The 23,316-nt window shown below is 36.2% G+C and overlaps 1 protein-coding gene across 1 annotated transcript in view; it reads right to left on the bottom strand.

The window, feature by feature from the left end:
• Nucleotides 1-23,316, bottom strand: part of Klf12 (Kruppel like factor 12) — a 214,169-nt gene that overhangs the window by 130,498 nt on the left and 60,355 nt on the right. The window lies entirely within an intron of this gene.

The raw sequence follows: 23,316 nt of genomic DNA, 5'->3' as shown, positions 1-23,316 counted from the left end.
CTGGTTACCACACTAATAAATGTTTGAATCATTTGTAACAGTTGATTAGAATGTAACTTGTAGTACAGGATATAATTATCTTTTCTGAAAATAAAACACACAATTACCACACTGACCTTGTTTTAGAAGTATTTTACACTATGTTTTTTTTATAGTTTTATTATGTTTAGGTTGTTGCACACAGGGGTTTCAATTCAATATATGAGTTCATGAGTACAATGCATCTTGGCTAATGTTACCTCTTTCATGGTTCACCTCCATCTTTCCCAACCCCAATCAATCCTGCCATTTTCCTAATTGGTCTATGACATTTTGCTCAATTCAAAGTTATGACCATTTTGTTTAAGTTTACTTACAAAGATAGTGAACAAACTCTCAACAATACTCTAGGATTTGATTCTGATTCTTAGCCTATGACCAATGGGCACACATACACATACACACACAGACACACACATGTATGCACGCATGCACACACAACTTATACATCCATAAACTCAACAAAGCACTTATGGAATGTTTACTTCTGAAGTTTAAAGAGTACTATTGACACCTTCCAGTTTAGCTTTTTCAGAGATAAGTAGACTATCACAGATTATTTTGATTACTTCTGATTTAGCCAGGGTTCTATTTATTACACAAAAACTAATGTCTTTATTTCAAAATAAGCTATATGATGGTATCAGAAAAAGGATATACAAAATTATGTTAAATTGGTTATCTCATCCAAGATTTTGGTGCTTCTACCCCAACACGTCAGCATACATTTAAAAATCAAAAGATGTTTAAGACTTTCTTTATGGAAATGACAAATTATCAAAATAAATTATACTTCCACTCAAAACACACAACAGGCAACAGCACAAGAGTGTTTATTCAACCACAATGGGAAAAGAAAGACACTAAGTCAACAACTGTACCAGATCCAATAAACAAGGAAACAGGTTGATATTTTCATGATTTATTCTTAGCCAATGTAATTATGTGTGAACATATGAAGTAGAAAAATTAAAACTGAGCCATCTAAAATATTCCCATAAAATACTAAATAAGACTGCCTTGTGCCTGAAATTGAGAAACAATTATATATAAAGAAACAAAAGAAGATATCAAACACTATAAACCAAGCTACTTATACCTAAAGACCAGGTATGGTGGCATATACCTGTAATTATAGCTACTGGTGGAGGTGGAACAGAAAAAGTCTCCATCTGAGGCTGACCACAACAAAATTACTAGATCCTATCTGAAAAGCAACTAAATAAGGGGCTGCATTGTGCCTGCATGGAAATAAAGGTTATTTCCACTATAAATTTGTTTTCTCTTAATTATCTACTTAGATATTGATTCCTATATCCGTTTAGGAGCAAAGGGCTAGGGATCACTGGAAACCTGAATCAGTACAACTACTCTATAAAATTATAGCAGGTATACATCACTAATGCATCGCTCACCCTATAGAACTGTTCAATATAGAACTTTAGTGTGAATTATGGACTGTACTTAATAATGTGTCAACATAAATTCATGAAGTCATTTAGTTTAAAAAAATACCTCATACTAGGGTAAGCATTTAAAGGAGTCATTATGTAGAAGTGGTGGGTACAGACATCATGTCCTTTGCCAAATTGCTCTGTAAATCTAAGTTTGTTCGAAAAATGTAGTTTCAATGAACAAAAAGTATTATATTCATAAACTGCTTGGTTGAATGGCAACTCCATTGTACAACTACTTATAGATAATAAAACATACTAAAAAAGACATAAACCAATCAATGTAAAAACAATAAAAATAGTCTACTATTGTTGACAAGATCCTAATTTGTCACTTGTAAAATTAATAATACAGAAGTATAATCATAACATTTATAAATTAAAAACAGGTAATAGCTACAGATTTTTCTACCTCATTAGTAGAGTTTCTTTGGTTTTTAGCTGTAAATTAGCATTATTTTTTAGCAGACAACTTAAAATATTTATGTTTTACTATACAAGAGAAGAAAACATGTTTTACAGCATTTTAAGGGATAAAGGTTCATTTAAATATTTTTCCTAAACCATAATCTCATTCTGGTGCCCGAGGCAAATGTTCTGTGCTAGTTACATATTTTTAAATATGCAATAATGTTTCCCTTCCTCAAACAGATTAATCTTTGCTACCAGATGGTCCTTGCTTTGGATTTTACAAAAGGATCACCATAAAGAGGTGTTTTTATAACAGTATCTCACAGAGGCAAAATATATCAAAAATTTCAGAGAAAGGAACACTTGACCTCAAAATGGTAAGGGTTGTCCAACCTGCATTTGGTAATTATAATACAAAGCAAAACTATCACCTTTTTCTTAAAGAACAGTCTATGAATAAAGGAGGGTTGGACTATTGGGGTAATCCAAGCAAGGAAGCAATGCAGAAAAGTTTGTGTATGCTTGTCTTCTCGTAGGACACAGTTTTAAGAGACAACAACTAGCAGGCAAGACTAATGGTATAAAGTTGACAGAAGTGCTGGGAATATGGCTAGTGGTTAAGTGCTTGCCTTGTATATATGAAGCCCTGGGTTCGATTCCACCACATATATAGAAAAAAGCTGTAAGTGATGCGGTGGCTCAAGTGGTTGAGTGCTAGCCTTGAGCAAAAAGAAGCCAGGAACAGTGCTCAGGCCCTGAGTTCAAGCCCCAGGACTGGCAAAAACCAAAACAGAGTTGACAGAATTCCATCTCTCACCTTTCCCTGGAAATACAGGCAGGTGTTCTCCCAGTAATATTTTAACCCTCCTATTTAATCATTCGTGGGGGAGTGGGGGGTTCCTGGCTTTGAATTCAGGGCCTAGGCATGCTCTCAGAGCTTTTTTTTTTTTTTTTTTTTTGCTTAGTGCTCCTTCACTTGAATCACAGCTCCACTTCCTGTGTTTACTGGTGGCTAATGGGAAAGACGCGTCTCATAGAATTCTCCAGTCTAGGTTCACTCCATACTGCAATCCTCAGATCTCAGCACTCAGCCTTCCATCTTGGCCTACAACTGCTTCAGGCAGGGCACAGATATTTTATATATTTTGAATGAAATATATAAAATGTGAGTGGTGAATTTGTTTTGTAACTAACTTAATACATTAAAATGCCAGGATAGACTTGAACTCAGGAACTGAGTACTGACCTTTAACTTTTTCTCTCAAAATTGGCACTCTATCATTGAAGCCACTGCTTCCCCTCTCCTTTTTGGACATTAATTGGATAAAAGGGTCTCAAAGACTTTTCTGCCTGGGCTGGCTTTAAACCATAAACCACAGCTCTCAGTCACCTGAGTAGCTAAATAGTAACTAGGATTACAGGTGTAAGCCACTAGTACTCAGCAGTCATAACTGCTAATGTAAAATTATCAATGAATTTACAAACTCAAGTGGGTTATTAAATTTTATTGAGAAAAGTGGGGGTAATAGAATGCAGGGACTTCTGTTTAGACATATGGAAATTTGAGATTTTTAACAAAGACGTATGTGCTAAGATAATCAGCTTTATTTGCCTTATTTGTCACAGTAAAAATCAGTAATAAGGTAGCCATAAAAATAAGAAACAAGTATTAATACAATAGTTTTTACCATTGCTACAAACTAGATCAGCCTATGGAAAAAATTTCTTTTGAGGCAAGGTCTTATTATGTAGTCTGGGCTAGCCTCTAACTCAACATCCTCATGTCTCAGCCTCCCAAATGATATGAGCCTCAATACCAGGCCTTTGTGAAGCATTTCAAAAAGAAAAAAGAAAAGAACAATCCAAACAGGCAACAACAACAGTAGGCAAGGCGAAGAAGCTACCATTAGTACAGTTCCAAAGGCCTTTATTTGTGGTTCCAATAATCATACAATCTTTAGAAATAATACTCAATGGCACTGGAAAACAGTTTATATGAAGCTAAGAAGAAAGGATGTTATTACATAAAACTTCATCTGAACGGGCTGAATTCTTGTCCCCCCAAATGTATAAAAGTTACTCAAGCATGTTGCCTAAGTTCTTTGTTTCTCCTTTAGATGAAAATGTGAATGAATCTGAATTTATTTCCTCTTTCATGTTGCCTGTATCATATATGCTTTCTAAAGTGGATATAAGCTATCTTAAAAATTAAACATTTTTACATTTTCAGAAAGAATAAAAATAGAAAACAAAAGCTTTTTGAAAAGCTTTTCTTACATGATTCACAATTAAAAATAACCTTGATTTCAGTTTTCTTTGCACTTTGGCTGTACTGGGGTTTGAAATCAGGGCCTCATGTTTGCTAGGCAGTTGCTACACTACTCAGCCAATCCTCTAGCACATTGTTATTATCATTATTATTGGTAGTAGTAGTATTACTAGTTATGTTTAAATAGAATCTCACTTTTTTGCCTGGACCTGACATGTACTGAGACCATCTTATTTGCACTTCCCAAAATGGGTGAGATGACCAATGCATACCAATTCATGCAGTTTCTTTCGGATGAATTCAAATCTCAGGAACTTGGCTGCACGAGCTATCCTGGAACAACAATTTTCCCAATCTCGGGTCCCATCCTTGCTTATAGGACAGGAGATCACAACAGCACCCAGCTATTGAGAAGGAGATCATACTTTCTGCACAGTCTTGCCTTAAGCCAAGATCCTCCAGATCTCAGCCTCCAGTGTAAATAGGATTATAAGTGTGAAATATGGAGTATAGCTCTTAAGAGTCTTGCTATTAAGAGTTCTGTTACTATAAAATATCTCCTGCCTGGGGTGGGAGGGGGGATCTACAAAGGGAGGAGTCATTTATAGTTTTAATCTGGTTTTTGTCTTCCTAAATTATAGTGAACCATAATGTTAGTGGAAGAAAATAACTATGTAACACCATAATTAGGAGAAAATAACAAATCCTATTAAGGTTTGAGTTTCCAAGAGATTTAATACTATCTGTTTTAAATTGGTGGCATGTGTATTTTACAGAAATTAATGTGCATGTCTACCTGTAATTTGCAATTAACCTAAATAAATGGTCCAACTATCTAAATTATGTATTTCCAGCAATCCTAGTGGATTAAAGCAATGATATTCCCTGGAAATATGAAACTTACTCTATGTGACTTGGACAAACATTTGTATACTTGAAACACTACCACAAACAATTCTAGGAGTGTTACATCTCTTCTGTTTTTGGATAAGAAGCTTTTAGTCCATCAATAAATGTTGATTGAACGTTATACTACTACTAGATAATCAACCTAGCAGGGTGCTAAGGCTGACGATGCCACAAAAGGATTTTTAACCTCTAACCTCAAGAATTCATCACGTTTTCAGAAACAGTGAAATATATAAGCAAAAGAAAATATTTCAATCTTACAGTCCACAACAAATAGAAGACATTAGAAATGAATTTGAGGAAGCACTGATTTAAATCAACAGTATACAAAGAAGTACATGTTCAAGGAATTACTTTTGTGACTAAAATCAATCTTTACTGATTATTTTGAAATGACAGGAAAACAAGCATTTATAGTCAACACTTTCCCACCTCCCTTCATAAATGAAGAAAAAGCAGGCTGGAGAAATTGTCAAAAGCAATTACATACAATGCCACAGGAATCGGTGGACTAAATCTAAGCGTGAATTTTTTTTGAAGACCGAATTTGCAAATCCATACTGCCCTGACCACTTCCAAAGTGGCCAAGAATGAGACAAGAGTTTTGAGAGTACAAGTCATGGTTCATGTATCCAAGTATAAGTTTAGGTATATATGCCTTCATTTTTTAAAGTATTTTTGTGCCTTTATCATAGTTGTACTTTCAATGCACAAGTTTAGGAGTGCAGATGTATGTGTTTCTATAAAGGAGGTTTGGGTTGGGTCAAAGTGTTTACTAAATGATCTCCAAATCCATTAACAACCTACTTCTCCAATAAGGATTCTTGGCAACTTCCCATAAGGCAGCTAAATCCCAGCTAAACACGGGAATCCCTTTCACTGATCATAAAGGGATAGAGACACATATAATTAAGAGATATAACATGTATACACTACTATGGCAGACTGGTTATCACCCCAGTTTCTCAATGTGAAGACTATTACTAATCACCTATTACAAACAGGAACCAGAGGTGAGGAGAGACTAGGAGAGGTCAAGAAATGTGAGTATTGTATCACAATCTCCTCAGTCAATAAGTGTGGACTGTTTTATCAAAACATAACCCTCAGTGGTTTCTGATAAAGAAATCCATGACCTCAATATGAACACAATATTGACTCCCACACCTGATTCTACAATGTATAGTTTCAAATCAGGAAAAGAGCCCAAATCCCTGCATTAGCCCTCTTAAATATTTTTCTTTCCTTTCATGCAATTTAAAGATGAAAGTGCTGTTTAACAGAGAAGAAAGGACACAGGTTAAGTAAAAGCTTCCAGAGACTTTGAAAACATTTTAGCAGAATTCTTTTTCCTTGAATGTCCAAAACAGGATCTTATTTTGTTTGTTACTGAATAAACAGAAAAAGAAAAAGGGTCAGGCACATTAATCTCTAATCCAAATAACAGAAGTTCAGTTCCCATGAGATAGAGTTACTCTGTGTATGTGAGTGTGTTAATTGTAAATGACTCCTGATGATGAGCTCATAAAGTAATTACTAAATAAATAAGCATACTATTACTTACATGGGCTGCTTTCAGCTTATCATCAGCATTTACTTTTGCAATAAAAGAGCCAAAGTTCAATTCAGTCATGAAGTGGCATGAAAAAGTAACCCTAAGTGACAGATAATAAAATAAAAATTATGTTGTGTTTTAAATTCATGTGATTCAAGGAGATTTACCCCTGTAATTGTATTCTTGGGCCTCACATTGAAATCCTTTTGTAGTTCTTGAACACAGGATAAATGATAGCAAGATGGAAGGCCACAGATAAAAGCTGTCTCAACACTTCTACCCCAAACAGTCACAAAACCAGATTACATTTGAAAAGGTATATTTTAAACCTTGGAACTCAAGCACCACAACCAGGATGGGAGAATGATGACCATTCTGTAGCACTTTTCTTTCAAACACAATGATATTGCCAGTAGTAACTGAAAGAAAGACCTACTGACTATTCAAAGAATACTTATCGACAAAAATCAAGAAAGCCAGAGACAATGGAAGAAATCTTTAAATTTCTCAAAGAAAACAACAGCTTTAATACTTCAAGGTAACTTTCGGGAGTAAGTATGTGTGGTTAGACCAAGTGCCTAAGTATCTTCTAAAAGTTATATTTGTGTCCTCACACCTAAAATGTCATTTCGTTTTATGGATATTCAAAATGCCAGAACATTTCCCACTGGAGAGGGGAAAAGTTGAGAAAAGCAGAAATTTAAAGAAGAAATTAAAAATTAAGGGGAACAAGTTGGATAGGAAATGTACTTGCCTTATATATGAAACTGTAACCTCTCTGTACTTCACTTCGACAATAAACAAGAAAGAAAAAACAAAGTTAAGGGAAAAGATGATCAACAAGAATTATCTAAAATTAGCAAAAGTCAAGATTCTTGCTGGGAATGTGGCCTAGTGGTAGAGTGCTTGCCTCGTATACATGAAGCCCTGGGTTTGATTCCTCAGCACCACATATATAGAAAAAAAAAGAATGTAAGAAAAGTGAAGATTCTCATCTGAACCTTGTCATTTCTTTTCTCTGTGGCCCAGCCATAGGCATGCTACTCTAAGAACCTCTTTTCACTCTCTTGTTACTCTCTTTCACTTTCTCACTTTCATCATAATTGATGAAATTTCTTTGGAAGAGATGACTGGATGAAAAGTAAACATGCTTAGAACCTGCAGTTTACTACAAGTACAAGATACTATTTGATGTGCTCACTGATGCTTCTTGTCTACCACTACTATGCTCTTATACTGCCTTGTAGATGTGTGGGGCTAAACAGGAGTCTTCCTAATTCTTGATTCTGCCAACGGCATGCCTTGTTCAGAGATCAGAAGGGGGAAGTGAGATGGAAGTCACCTTCTTGCTTGTGTGTCTGCTGAACTCAACACTATATTGCTACAGATTTACCACTCAGCATTAGAGGTGTAACACATCAGTAACCAGAAGACAACAATAACAGTTTCCTTATCTGGTCCATAGCAATGGAGCTGCATCGTGAAATCAATAGTAGGCAGGCTGGTCCAACTTCTGCCCCTATTTCTCAATAATAGATTACTATTAGCCTTTCATTCTTTAAATTACTGGTCTGGTTCAAAAACATGGAGTGGTCACTGTTGCCTACACTATATAATGACTCACATAATAGGACAGGAAATAAATAATATGCTGATGTTTCAAAAGAAAGGTAAAGAGGGTAAGAAAATACAGCTAGCCATCACCAAAGGTGTACATTACGGGATCATGAACACAGCAAACAGGAAAGCTCCTCAATCTCATCCCCACATTCCTCCACTAAGCTACCCTCCAACTGCACACACTATCCTTGCTTTCCTAACAATTCTGGGCCCTTAACACATATCTGTGCACTCATTTCTCTTCCAAATACTTTATGTCACACCCAACGCTCCTCTAACTGACATACCCCTCGTCCATAAAACACTCCCAATACTGACTTTGGCTCTACTTCATGATTTCCTCTGGAATCCCATAGTATGATGTGCCTGGACAATTTTTCCACTTGCGGTGCCATATTAAAATTATTTGCGTGTGCGTGCTGTCTCAGAAATCTGGGGTTCCTTGTAGTTGAGGAAGACTAAGAGAGAATGATTATATAATTTCTCACTGGGCTATGAAGAGACTAATTATACCAGTTTAAAAGACTGAACTCCTCACTTGATATGATGGAATATTCAATCATTGTAGAGTTTACAGAAATAATATTAAGGCTCAAATCAAAGCAAGATTTCCTAGAGGAGCTTCTTACTCCTCTTGTAAACTCTGGTTTTGGCATGGAAGATGGCTATGTCCTTGGTCTTGTGTCTTGTACAATGAGAAATGACTGGGGTGAGCTGGGAGGGATGAGTGAGAACAATAAAAGGGGTGATATCAATTAAGATACGTTGTATCTATTTGTTAAATGCCAACTCTTTTGTACAACTACTTAAAGAACTTTAAAAGTGTAAATATACTATGAAAGAAAATAAAATGATGCCGTCAGACATGCAATATTCTGACATGAGAATTCTAGTCTGGATATTCCTAGTCTAGCGCTCCAGCTACAAACAGACGTCCAAATTGAATCAATATGCTTGTAAGTCAGCACCTCCCACCTCACCCTTGGTAAACTGATTTTCTTGCTGATGATCTTCACTTAGGCATTTTAATCCCTTTGAATATGAGTTACATATATAAATGGAAGAATGAAAAACTGAGTCATTAGTTTCCTTTCATATTTTTAACACTCAAGTCTCTAAAAATGGTTAGACAGCTTATGGATTACAAAGATTTCTAAGTGTAAGGTGTCTAAGTAGGCATACAAAGACCTCTGAAATACAAACTAGGAAGGAAATCTCACCCACTCCCCATGATAGGACAGGAAATGTGGGTCACACTGACTAGGCAGAAAAACAGATGAGAAGAAACGGAAGTCAATCTGGCGAGAAGTATTTAAGAAATCACTGGTTAGAATGCATCATGAGCTATTAATTTGCACAGGATTCAGTTCTTTATGGCTAATTCTGACCTTCGGGACTGGTTGGCCGATCCTTTTTACTTGCAAATATTTACAATTTCCCATTGCTAAATCATCTTCCTGAATGGATGTGGTAATGGTAAGAAGGATGAACATTAGACCGTTATTGGCATGCATTGTCCTGACAAACTTTGAAAAAAAAATCCTTAAAAAATAAGAGTCAGGGGCTGGGAATAAAGCCTAGTGGTAGAGTGTTTGCCTCATATACATGAAGCCGTGGGCTCGATTCCTCAGCACCACATATATAGAAAAAGCTAGAAGTGGTGCTATGGTTCAAGTGGTAGAGTACTAGACTTGGGCAAAAAGAAGCCAGGAACAGTGCTCAGGCCCTGAGTTCAAGCCCCAGGAATGGCAAATAAATAAATAAATAAATAAATAAATAAATAAATAAATAAATAAATAAATAAATAAATAAATGCCTGACTTTTATGAGTGGAAAAATCTAGGTTCCATTATGGAAACAACACTGACAAAGAATGAAGAAACAATGAGCCTTCAGAAGAGCAGAGGTTTTATTCTGTACACTGCTCCGTTCCAGACACCTGGTATTCTAATGGATTAAATGAGGGAAATGTGGCTAGTTTTGTGAGGCACTGCTAACCTATCTGCCCATTTCTCTCTCAGATATTCTTTGGTCAGTGAAATGACCATTCCATTGACATCTTTTCATGGATTTAAGCATAAAAGAAGAATTTCTGTCATGTCAAGAGATCTGTGTGTCTATGTGTATGATAATAAATGTAAACTGACTTGCATTAAAAATCAAAGGTAAAAAACTAATTACACCATTTTACTCTGGAAGATTATAATGGATTCAGCAACCAATCTAAATGACTGGTTTTATTACCTTGCCCACTTGACAATGGTTTGTTAAAATAACTTAAGTTAATGATCAATTTAACCAATGTTGGTCTCACCTCTGTTCCCACTAAATGAAAATTCCACAAAGTAGTTAAAGAAATCACTTCAAAAGACTCAACTTCTAAAAAATAAACAAATAAGAGAATAAGCATAAACTTGCAACTAGCTCTGAGAATCATCTTTCACACAACTGAGAAGCTTCTTGAAAAAGCTTTATTAAATAGGCAATTTCATCATTAGCGTGATTTTAAAGAAATGGCACTTTTAAAGAGATGGTAGACAAAGGTATCTTTTTCTCTTTTGATATGGAGAAATCATATTCCTTTTACATATAACAGCCTTAAATCAACTTATATAGAAAACCAACCAAAGCTATATTTTGTTATCAAAGTTCTGGGAAGTGGAATTACTAAAAATCTGACTTTGCCATTCACTTCTAGGTCTGTATTTGTTTTCGTGGATTCTTGCTTAACACCATACAATAGTTTGTTAAGCCTGAGATCTTTAATGAGCTATTTTGTATAAACAACAACAAATGAATTAGAGTGTATCTATTTGTGGTTCAGGAACTGGAGATATGCTATGAAAAGACAATACACTGTTCTCAGGAGAAAGAAAAGATTGAGTTAGAAATATCAGCAAAATGTATTAATAGATATGTTTCAAAAATAATACTTAAACGTTGCTGACATTGATGCTGCATTCAAAAGCCTGACCACAGTGTTTACATAAGCACCCAGAATTTATAATTTGAGTAGTAAACATATGGCACCACTCAAAAGAAGCACTGAAGCAAATAATTAATTAAAAATGCAAATTAATACGAGTGAACTTGCTTAAAGAAAAACAACAACAACAACAAGTAAAGGAACCAAAGGCTACACCCAAAGTGAAAAGGGCAGGATTTGAGGGCGATGCACACAATTCTGATGAAGTCAATCAGCTTTTGGAGCTGTGGGCTACTTATTAAGGAAGAAGCAGCTCTGAGTTTTTATTACTGAGCTCCATCTCATACTGTGATGATTTCAGATAGGTATTTATGGATTGTCTGGATATTTGACCTTGGAACTGCTTTATGGACATAAGATAGATTGCATTTTTATGGAGAAAATGGGCAGTTCAATGTAGATAAGTCATTCCTGTTATCAAGAGAGAAAGAAGAAGCTTGGAAGGGGGAAGGGACTGAAATTTCCCTGTGAAACATTCTGAGCCTGCTCAGTAAGTTTAAGTAATTATGCATGCGATAAATTAGAATAGATTATAAATCAATTAGTGAATCTTACTAGGAAACCATATGCCCATGTAAAATCCATCACATGATGTTCTTTTTTGCAATAAAATTCAGTCCTGATGAGCTCAGCTATTTAGGAAAATGTCACTGGAGGAGTATCGGCCTATTGTGAATTATAATCTACCCCAAACGAACTTTTATTATCTTGGGCAGAGAGCACGCCTTTTCACAAAAGTGTAGTAAGGACTCAACCACAAAGGATTAAGTGCACCCTGTTCTACATACCACCTGCCCATTACCTAGGCAAATGCCCTACCTGAACTGACAGGGCTAAATACAGCTCAAGTCACAGAAATAAATTAGGGTAGGAAAACTGACTATTGCTTTGACAACTGCTTTCTTTAGGATCAAGTAAAGTGCTAGTGCTCAAATATTTAGTGATTAAAGTAAGATCTCAGTAAAATGTTAATTTTTTAATATTAAATCAGGTGAGGTTTTAAGAATTTAAGAAATTTAATAATCTTAAGTGTGAAATTTTAAGAACCTTAAGATGGGAATAGTCCTAGCTACTTCATAGGTTGAGGCAGGAAGATCACATGAGCTCAGTAGAGCAAGTCCAGTAAGAATAATACAGCAAAACAGTGCCTCAAAACAAATACATAGAGCTCATATAAAGTTAGAAATATCTAGAGACACTGCAAAATACCATATTCTATTGCAGTATTTCAAAGATGAGATATACAATTCTTGTGTTTTCTTGAAAGAATGCCTATCTGCTAAACTGTTGGACAGTCATCTATGTCAATTCTATTTAGCTTTTGTGGTATATCCCTTTTAATGGACATAAAACTGATGAAGGTGAAAGTAAAATGCATCTCTGAAAGGACTTTCAAATTTTTATGTTCACTCAATCCTGAGATAGATATATACATATATATATATATAATTTTGTCAAGGTGATGTACAGAGGGATTACAGTTACAAATGGAAGGTAGTGAGTACATTTCTTGTCAATTTTGTTACCTCCTCCCTCATTTTTCTCCCACCTTCCTCTCCTCTCCAGTTTTTCCCTCCCCCAGTTGTACAGTCAGTTCACAACATATTGTCTTGCAAAGTATCACTGTTACATTGGTTCCCCTTTTGCCCTTTGTCTCACCATTTTGATGTTTCCCTTCCCTTCCCTTCCCTGTTTATCTGAAAAAAATATTCAGATAAACATATATACAATACCTAGGGTACCAAAATCAAATACAGTGACAACAGAGGCCAAACCATAGGGAAGAAAAACACAAGAAAAAAAGAAATAATTTCCCATAGTACACTAAAAATAACAGCAATGAAAACCCACTTGTTGCTTTATATTTTTGTGACACATCTTTAGTTGTTTATAAGTTTAGAATTGTTATATTGTCCTGATAAACTCTAGCAAAAATCTCTAACTAATTATGTTTCCTGTGTTTGAGTGCTATAAAATAAAGTGTTTCCATGACAACTGTCATCATACTTCTAATTTCAACTTTGTTTGACTCTTTCAGTGTTTTTCTCTTGTAGATCATATGTAATTACATTTTCAAACTCAAACCAACAAATTTAATCTTTAATTTTCAATGGCTAAGTATCATATGCCCATTGGTTTTAAAGAACATTTAAGTTTTCTATCTCACAGGAACAGGCTGGTCAGGAGTCTAGCTGGGACTAGTCTTAGATCCTAGACTGCTATTTCTGAGCCTTACCTTTGTGATTTTAACTTCTAAGCTATTCCCTATGTCTAGCTCCAGAAAATCTGATTTCATCAGGTCCATTTGGATAATTCCTTTTTAAAACCAACTGTAACATAACCTAATCATAAGAGTGGAATTCATCAAGTTGAGGGTTCCAGAGATTATGTGTGGCCTTTACTGTAAACTGCCTCAGGCAGATGGAAACTCTTGAGAGCCAAATTACCAGATGCATTCAGACTTAATATAATCAATTTTTACCATCACAACTTGTTGCTTTCTATTTCTCTTGTCGTATGTAATTTTGCTCTGTAGTATCTGAGATATACACCCAAAACGAAACTACTTGTTTAATCTGATTCTTGTTATGTCTACTTTTTCTCCTTCTACATGTTTTTGGGATTATATGTTGTATTTTTATTTTTCTACTAATAGTTTATTTGTTTAGAACCAATCATAATTAATAGTCACACAAAAGGATATTAGGAAAGTAACTCCCAATGTCTTCTCCAAACTTAAATATTATTAAAACCCAATATTTTTGTTTTATTGCTTTATTGAAATCCAACAAATCAAAAGTTAGTAGTAGTATTTTTATAAGAAATTATGTGTGTTGCTGGGTGCTGGTAGCTCATGTCTGTCTGTAATCCTAGCTACTCAGAAGGATTGTGGTTCAAAGCCAGCCTGGGGAGGAAAGTCTATGAGACTGTTTTCTCCAATTTACTACCAGAAAACTGGAAGGGTGCTGTGGCTCAAGCGGTACAGTGCTAGCCTTGAGCTGAAGAGCTCAGGGACAGCACCCAAACCCAGAGTTCAAGGCACGTGACCAAAAAAAAAGAAAGAAAGAAAAAGAAAGTTTGTGTGTGAATTAAATGCGTACCAACTTGCTGGGTTATCATTCCATTTTACTTTTTAGGTCACCCCTCCTTTAAGTCTATTCTATACCTTCCTCAAATATTATATTCTGCAATATTTTGGTAGAAGGAGTTGTCTTTAGGTTTCTCATTTTACTTCACTCAAAACTGTTCTCCTTTTCACAATTTTGAAAGAATTTTCACAGAATGACTGTGAGTGGCAATACAAGTTCCTGTGGGCATTTTCTCTCAGCACTTTGAAAATATTATCTACCTGCCAGCTGTAGTTGTTGCTAATGAGAAACAGGATTTCAGTCTATTGGTGTTTTTCTTTATAAGATGATGCCTACTTGCTATTTTATGACGTTTTCTGCTCTATCTGTTTTTATTTCACTTTTATTCATAAAGGTGAACTACTGAATTCATCATGTTTTAGACATGATGTTTCTGCTCTGTTCTCAGTGTTTTGCTCTAATGCTGACATCAACTTCAAAGTAATCCCAGGTGATAATTTCATGGTAAAGGTGGGTATGTGTATCATTTTACTGCTAAGGGAACAGCAACAATTGGAAAGGGAGGAAGGATATACACATTTTCATTATTTTTTCCTGTTACTATGCAGAGTAGTCTTCCATGTTGCTGGAAGCAGCACAATCGATCAAGAAAGCTGACCAAACTATTGTTGTGGACCATCAACAATTTGAAGTCCTTTTCTGAAGGTTATTTTATTACTAAAATATGTATCACATCATCATTCTAGGTCATCTTGATTTAAAAACAAACAAACAACAACAAAACTTTTATTGTGTACTAGAGTATCAGTAGGTTGTTATACTTGCTGAGCAGATATTCTACCCTTTGAGTCATGCCTCCAACCTGACTTTTTAAGAGACTGAGACTCCTAGACTTTTCTTCCTAGGGTTGACTTTGCACTGTGATCATCTGGATCTTTGCTTCCTGAATAGCTGGTTGCAAAGTTTCATATATGGATAGACATACAGATTTTAAAAAATTGTTAATTTCTTACTGAAGAATGGCTGTGTCTGTTTAGTTTCTCCTGAACTTCATCTAGGCTATCTCTCTTCCTAGTTCCCTCCCTTCCTCCCTCCCTCGCTCCCTCCTCTTAGCCTGGGTCTCAAAAGGAGTCAGTGTGCACAGATCAGTTATGTGACATGAAGCAGTTGCTTTAGTATGGGCTTTCCTGCATAGAGAGTAGCTTACCCTTCAAAAAACACATGCAGCCAGATGCCAGTAGCTCAATCATGTAATTAACTACTCAGAGGAGGGTGAGATTTGAGGATCATGGTTCAAAGTCAATTGGGGTAGGAAAGTCTACGAGACTTTTATCTCTATTTAACTACCAGAAGACCAAAAGTGGTGCAGTGGCTAGTAGCAGAGTACTAGCCTCATGGAGGGTAAAATCTCAGGGACAGTGACCAGGCCCTGTAAAATCTCAGAGTTCAAGTCCCACGATCAGAAAAAAACAAACAAACCCAGATGCATATATAGTTAATATATCCTGATATTTTGCAATCTAAGTACAACTTCTTTGACTATTTTTTCTATCATAAAGAACTTATGATAAAATGATAATAACGCCATTAGCATTTCCCCTTGACCTTCAAATCCAGAACAGTGTTAATGATTATCTTTCATGAATCTTAGGTCATTGGAGTTACACTGACTATATCCTTCATTTTAGAAAGGCATAAACTCAAAGTAAATTTAATTAAAGTACCTACTCCACAACCTCTATTTCACAACAGAAAATTGTCTTCTACATAGATAATCACATAAAATTATACCGACGCTAATAAAAAGGAGAGTCTTTTATTTTTTCCTACATAAAATTTAACCTTAAAATTTTAATATTTCTTACATAAAAAGAATTTCTCATTTTGGCATTGCATGGAATTAATCTAAGTTGGCAAATCTAAAAGAGAACAAAGAAAAAATTACCAAAGAATGAAACTTTACTGTTTGAAAGTATTTCTGACCTAAATAATCCAGAATTTGTTCTATGATATAATGTTCATAATTCCTCAGGCTTGGTTCTATTTATATTGTCCTTTGGTTCACTGATCTCAGCAACTCAAGGCCAGTCTCCACAGTCAGATTACATCCACGTTTCTAAGGGACAGATCATTTAACAGGAAAAGGGAAGGCAGGACCAGGAATGTTTCAAATGGGGCACTCACAGAAAGCCTGTCTAGTAAAGGAAGGTTTTGTCTGAAACCTGAATAAAATAATGTGGAACCAGGAGCTGGTGGCTCATGCCTACAATCCTAACTACACAGGAGGCTGAGATCTGAGGACTGAGATTGGAAGCTAGCCCAGGCAGGAAAATTCATCAGATTCTTATCACTAATAATCACCAAAAAGCTGGAAGTAGAGTTGTGGCTGAAGTAGCATAGCACTAAATCTTGGGCAAAAGAAGCTCAGAGAGAACACTCGGGCCTTGCATTCAAGCAGTAGGTCCAGCAAGCTTGTGCACACGTGCACATGCGAGTACACTTGAACACTCATGTATACACACACACACACACACACACACACACACACACACACACACACCCCAAATAAACAAAAACAAAGTTGTCATTTTTGAGAATGTTCCAAATAGTAGATCTGGGTATTTTGAGAAATTCCAAGGAAGTTCAGGCAGAAGGAGCAGTATACTTGAGGAAAGTCAATGTCAGAGACTGAGAGAGAATAAGAATTCATATCCCTTGAAGCCTTTTAGGAGATGTGATCAACTTTGGGTTTCAAGAAGGGAATTTATTTATTTATGCTCATATCAGGATTTGAACTCAGAGTGTAATAGGGGAATTGCTTGGCTAGCACTCTACCACTCTGGCTCTACCTCCAGCTATCTCAATCTTTTGCTAATTATGTGGAGAGGAAGTTTCATGTACTTTTATGCTTGGGATGGCCTCAAACTGCCAACCTCTAGATCCCAGCCTCCTGAGTAGCTAAAATTATAGGCATGACTCATCAGCACCCAAATGAGAAGGGAAATCCTTGAATCAAGGTTTCACATAATAAGATTTATGGTTTGGAAGGTTTCACTGTATATCCTCCCCTTGTTCCTGGGGGACAGACCCTAGAATCTCACATATTTTAAGCAAGAACTCTATCACTGAGCTACATTCGAGAGTTCAAATTTATGTCTTTAAATGATCGCTTGGACTATGATGGGAATAAGTAACCCTGTAAAGGATCAGGAATTTTTCATAGGAGAGAATGTCAATTAAGACACTTTATTTATTTTTTTTTTGGCCAGTCCTGGGCCTTGGACTGAGCACAGTCCCTGGCTTCCTTTTTGCTCAAGGCTGCACTCTGCCACTTGAGCCACAGCGCCACTTCTGCCGTTTTCTGTATATGTGGTACTGGGGAATTGAACCCAGGGCCTCATGTATACGAGGTAGGCACTCTTGCCACTAGGCCATATCCCCAGCCCAATTAAGACACTTTAAAACAAAGAATAAACAAACCTATTTACTCTCTGTTTAACAATGTACCAAATTACTGATGTCCTGTATGAACTGCCTGTCTTCTCTTCTTTTCCTCATTTTCTTCTTCTTATGCTATCTCTTCAATGATCATTTCAGGCAAAATCCTTCTCCTATAACAATAAAGTTTATCATTATGATGCTAAGGTACTTGCTTCCATCCCCAAAATTTTTACTATGGCATTTAAGGAAAAAGAAATTGTAGCAAAAGTCAGGAAGGTAATTATACATTGTAGACAACTCCTATATATAATTGGAGATGGCAAATGCTAGATTATCCATAATAAGGAAGCATTAGATCAGATACTGAAATTAACACATGTAAAATTACACTTTCTTGTAGAAGACAGGGAGAGAGAGTTAAGCAAGGAGAAAAAAAACACAAGACAGAAGCGTTTATAGGTACATGTACTATTTATGTGTAACATGTAATATGTCATAATATTTATATGTTATATTAGCTGTATTTTTTGAGGGGCAGCCAATACTGGGGTTCCAACTGAGGGCCTTGTACTTGCTAGGTAGGCACTTGCTTTACCACTTGAGCCACTTAGAGCCTAGTTTATTTTTGTTCATTTGTTTGGCAGTAATTTCTAATATTAGAGGATCTGAAGTTTGAATCACACAAAGTAGCAATGAGAGACCATCTGGGGCAGGTACTTATAGTAAGATCTCTCTTAACATCTACAATATGGAAATCAGTATCTCTCTTAGCTAACACATAAAAAACTGGAAATTTGATGGGTCAACTTTCTTTTTTTTTTCTTCTTTATTGTCAAAGTGAAATACAGAGGGGTTAGAGATACATAGGTAAGGCAGTGAGTACATTTCTTATCCAACTTATCTCCTCCCTCATTTTTCCCGTCTCCCCCTCCCCATCCCCACCTGCCGAGTTGTACAGTTGGTTTACACCATATGGTTTTGTAAGTGTTGCTGTTGCATTGGTTTGTCTTTTTATCCTTTGTCTCTCAATTTTGGTATTCCCTTTCCCTTCCCTAGTTACAATACATGTATATACAATATCCAGGGTACTAAAATCAGTTACAGTGATATCAAGAGTAAAACCACGGGAAGGGGGGCTGGGAATATGGCTTAGTGGTAGAGTGCTTTCCTTGCGTGCCTGAAGCCCTGGGTTCAATTCCTCAGCACCACATAAACAGGAAAAGGTGGAAGTGACGCTGTGGCACAAGTGGTAGAGTGCTAGCCTTGAGCAAAAAGAAGCCAGGAACAGTGCTCAGGCCCTGAGTCCAAGCCCCAGGACTGGCAAAAAAAATTCAAACACAAGAGAAAAAAAAAAAAAAAGCAAAACTACTGGAAGTGAATATGAGAGAGAAAAAAAGGGTATGGTTTCACATGGCATGTTGAAAATAACTACATCAATGATATACCACTTGTTTCCATAACTTGAAGTTCATTTTGCTTAGCATCATCTTATGTGTTCATACGGGCATAGCTATTGAACTATTGTGATATTCTGCTAAGACTATCCTAAACGTGTACTAATTATTCCCTATGAGGGAAACCATAGAGTCCATGTTTCTTTGGGTCTGGCTCACTTCACTTAGTATGATTTTTTTTCCCAAGTCCTTCCATTTCCTTACAAATGGGGCAGTGTCACCATAAAAAAGTTGAATTGATTATTCTTTGTGTAATTCACTAATCTAGCACTGTGATTATAATTCCTATGTGCTAAAATGTATTACATAAAACTTATGGGGAAATAGATGTTATAAACTAAAAGAAAAAGAAAAAGAAAAGAAATAAAGAGGGGGAAAAACAAACAGCAAAGGTACAAAATAGTACCACTAAATTTCTAAAGATTTTTATATAAATAAAAAGCCTTAGTAAGAGATAATGGGCAAAAATGAGAGGGGGGTAACAAGTTGGATAAGAAATGTACACACGAATGGGGCAATGTCATTCTTTCTGATAGAGGCATAAAATTCCATTGTGTATATGTACCACATTTTCCTGATCCATTCGTCTACTGAGGGGCATCTGGGTTGGTTCCAGATTCTAGCTATGACAAATTGTGCTGTGATGAACATTGTTGTGCTCGTGGCTTTAGTGTGTTCTTGTTTGTGGTCTTTTGGGTAGATGCCCCAAAGTGGGGCTGCTGGGTCATACATAGGGGAGCTCTATGTTTAGCCTTCTGAGGAATCTCCATACCCCTTTCCAGAGTGGCTGAACCAGTTTACATTCCCACCAACAATGAAGTAGGGTTCCCTTTTTGTCACATCCCCTCCAACATTTGTTATTGTTAGTTTTCTTGATATAGAACATTCTTACTGGGGTGAGATGGAATCTCAATGTTGTTTTGATTTACATTTCTTTTATGGCCAGTGATGTAGAGGACTTTTTCATATGTCTCTTGGCCATTCTCATTTCCTCATCAGAGAAGTCTCTTTTAAGTCTTTATCCCACTTGTTGCCCCATTTGTAAGGAAATGGAAGGATTTGGAAAAAATTGTACTAAGTGAAGTGAGCCAGACCCAAAGAAACATGGACTCTATGGTCTCCCTCTTAGGGAATAATTAGCACAGGTTTAGGCAAGTCACAGCAGAGGATCACAAGAGCCCAATAGCTATACCCTTATGAACATATAAGATGATGCTAAGTGAAATGAACTTCATGTTATGGAAACGATTATTGTATCACTGTTGTAACTACTTTCAACGTGCTATGTGTAACCGTAGCTTCTATTATTGATGATCTTCTTATATCACCTTCCTGTGGTTGTACCTGCACTATCTCTGTATCTTATCTGAGTACATGGGAAAACATGTATACTGTTATTAGAACTAGGAAACTGAAAGGGAATCCCAAAATCGAGAGACACAAGGTAAAAAAGACAAACGACTGCAAAAGCAATACTTGCAGAACTGTTTAATGTAAATGAACTGAACAACTCATGGGGGGGAAGGGACAGGGAGAGGGAAGAGGAGGGAATGAGGGAGGAGGTAACAAACAGTACAAGAAATGTATCCAATGCCTAACATATGAAACTTTAACCTCTCTGTACATCAGTTTGACAATAAAAATTTAAAAAAAAGAAATGTACTCACCATGTTAAGAATGAAACTGGGGCTGGGGATAGAGCCTAGTGGCAAGAGTGCCTGCCTCGGATACACGAGGCCCTAGGTTCGATTCCCCAGCACCACATATACAGAAAACGGCCAGAAGCGGCGCTGTGGCTCAAGTGGCAGAGTGCTAGCCTTGAGCGGAAAGAAGCCAGGGACAGTGCTCAGGCCCTGAGTCCAAGGCCCAGGACTGGCCAAAAAAAAAAAAAAAAAAAAAGAATGAAACTGTAACCCCTCTGTATTTCACTTTGACAATGAAATAAAAAAAATTTTAAAGGAAAATTATAAAACATTCCCTACCAAGAAAAAAAAGGTAATATGTAATACAGGATTCACCAAGTACAAGCCAAATCTAACAGTTAGATTGAGAGCAAAATATTTTTTAAATATTTAAGTGCAATGTCATTATCTTTTTTCTTTTGTGTAGAATATTATAAAATAAAAGGGGCTAAAAGGTCAGGATGATTTACAAGTAGGTGGTGAAGGTATCTATTCCCCCAAAAAAGTTTTGCCGTTTTTCTCAAAATTAAATAGTGAATTTCTACCCTATTCTGTAAGATTTCCTCTAAGCAATTATGTAGTCAAACTGGGAACATTAGTAATGATATTACAGTTTGTTTCATCAGGATGTATTGGTATTATACATAGCTGAAGCAGAACACACATGAATATGGTATTATCTTGAGTATGGCCATAGTAAAAGGATAATTATTCTCATTTATAAGTTCATTATCAACAAATAAATAATGACTGATTTCCTGTGACTCACTCCCTATCCACTGAACCTTACTGTTTATCTTCCATGACACATACAAATCAAGTCATACATTTTTACAAGCTTTATTTTGAGTTGGTACACACACACACGCACACACACACACACACACAATCAACCAAAATACCCTCCTAACTAAGCACTAAGAAGCAAAACTTATGAAAATTGCTTTATCTTTTTCACTAGAAATTTTGCATACGTTTCCTGGAAAAACAGCAAAAACTTCATTTGATAGCAAGATTTCCCCAAAAAGAAATACTTCTTTTATTCTCATTAGGTGTTATTTTCTTTCAATTAGCTTCTAAAAACAATATTTGTAAGTGGAAATACTTTCATATAATTTTAAACACTGACTGAAGGAGAAGAAAATTTTCAACTTCTAGTGAAAAGTAACAAAAACTCACTTTCATTGTATTTATCATGTTGTTAAAGTTTAGGCACTGTTTTGGACTACCTTCCTGCACTAGAACCCAGAATCCTAGAATGGATTTACCTGTGCCAAGTGCCTCATAATCAACTTTTTTTTTTTTTTTTTTTTTTTGCCAGTCCTGGGCCTTGGACTCAGGGCCTGAGCACTGTCCCTGGCTTCCTTTTGCTCAAGGCTAGCACTCTGCCACTTGAGCCACAGCGCCACTTCTGGCCGTTTTCTGTATATGTGGTGCTGGGGAATCGAACCCAGGGCCTCATGTATACGAGGCAAGCTCTCTTGTCACTAGGCCATATCCCCAGCCCTCAAGCTGAACTTTCAAACTGGCCAGATTTTCAAAAAGCAGGAGATTCTAGTCAATCCAAATCAGAGTAATAAGTTGTATCTGTTTTACTCAATAAAAAAAATAACTATGAAATAAACACTCCTCTTTTTGCTTGTTTTTGCTTTTGTCAGCACTTTCCTATCTATAAATCCACCACTTCTGCTCAACTCGTCAAAACACTCATTCTATTTAATAGAATGAGGGGTTACACACAGTAAGCTCACCAATAAGAGGCCAATTCAATATTGCAACGAAATTGGTTATGATTTTGCCTTTTGACAATGTATAATCCAATTCTCAAGTGAGTCAAGAGAAACTAGTCATTCTACACATTCAAGCACAATGTAATTGCTGAAGAGAAATGTGCTGAAATCATTGTAAACACATCTCAACTAATCTGAATTCTAGCACTTTAGCTGACCCATCAAAATACAGAATAAATTTTGCTAATGATCCCAATACTTCTTTGCAAAAAACAAAGAAATATTTTCAGCAGACTAAAAGCAGAAAATATTGGGCTAGACCTTTCTATTTTATAGAAGATATGCACAGATATACAAAAATACGTTCAAGAGTAGAGAAAAAACTCAATAATAAACTTTGAAACTTTAATCAAAAGACATTTCTAGATGAAAACTCAATATTATTTCATTTATATTTTCATATATTTCAGAAAAGGTAGACTTCTTTATAAATTGCTATATATGGATAAAAATCCCACTGGCCTGGAAGATGTCTTCTTTTTTTTTTTTGGCCAGTCCTGGGCCTTGGACTCAGGGCCTGAGCACTGTCCCTGGCTTCTTCCCGCTCAAGGCTAGCACTCTGCCACTTGAGCCACAGCGCCGCTTCTGGCCGTTTTCTGTATATGTGGTGCTGGGGA

Source organism: Perognathus longimembris, chromosome 3 (assembly GCF_023159225.1).
Source record: "Perognathus longimembris pacificus isolate PPM17 chromosome 3, ASM2315922v1, whole genome shotgun sequence".
Lineage (NCBI taxonomy): Eukaryota > Metazoa > Chordata > Mammalia > Rodentia > Heteromyidae > Perognathus > Perognathus longimembris.
Note: the sequence above shows the minus strand (reverse complement) of the source record. Positions and strands in the feature narration are given on the sequence as shown.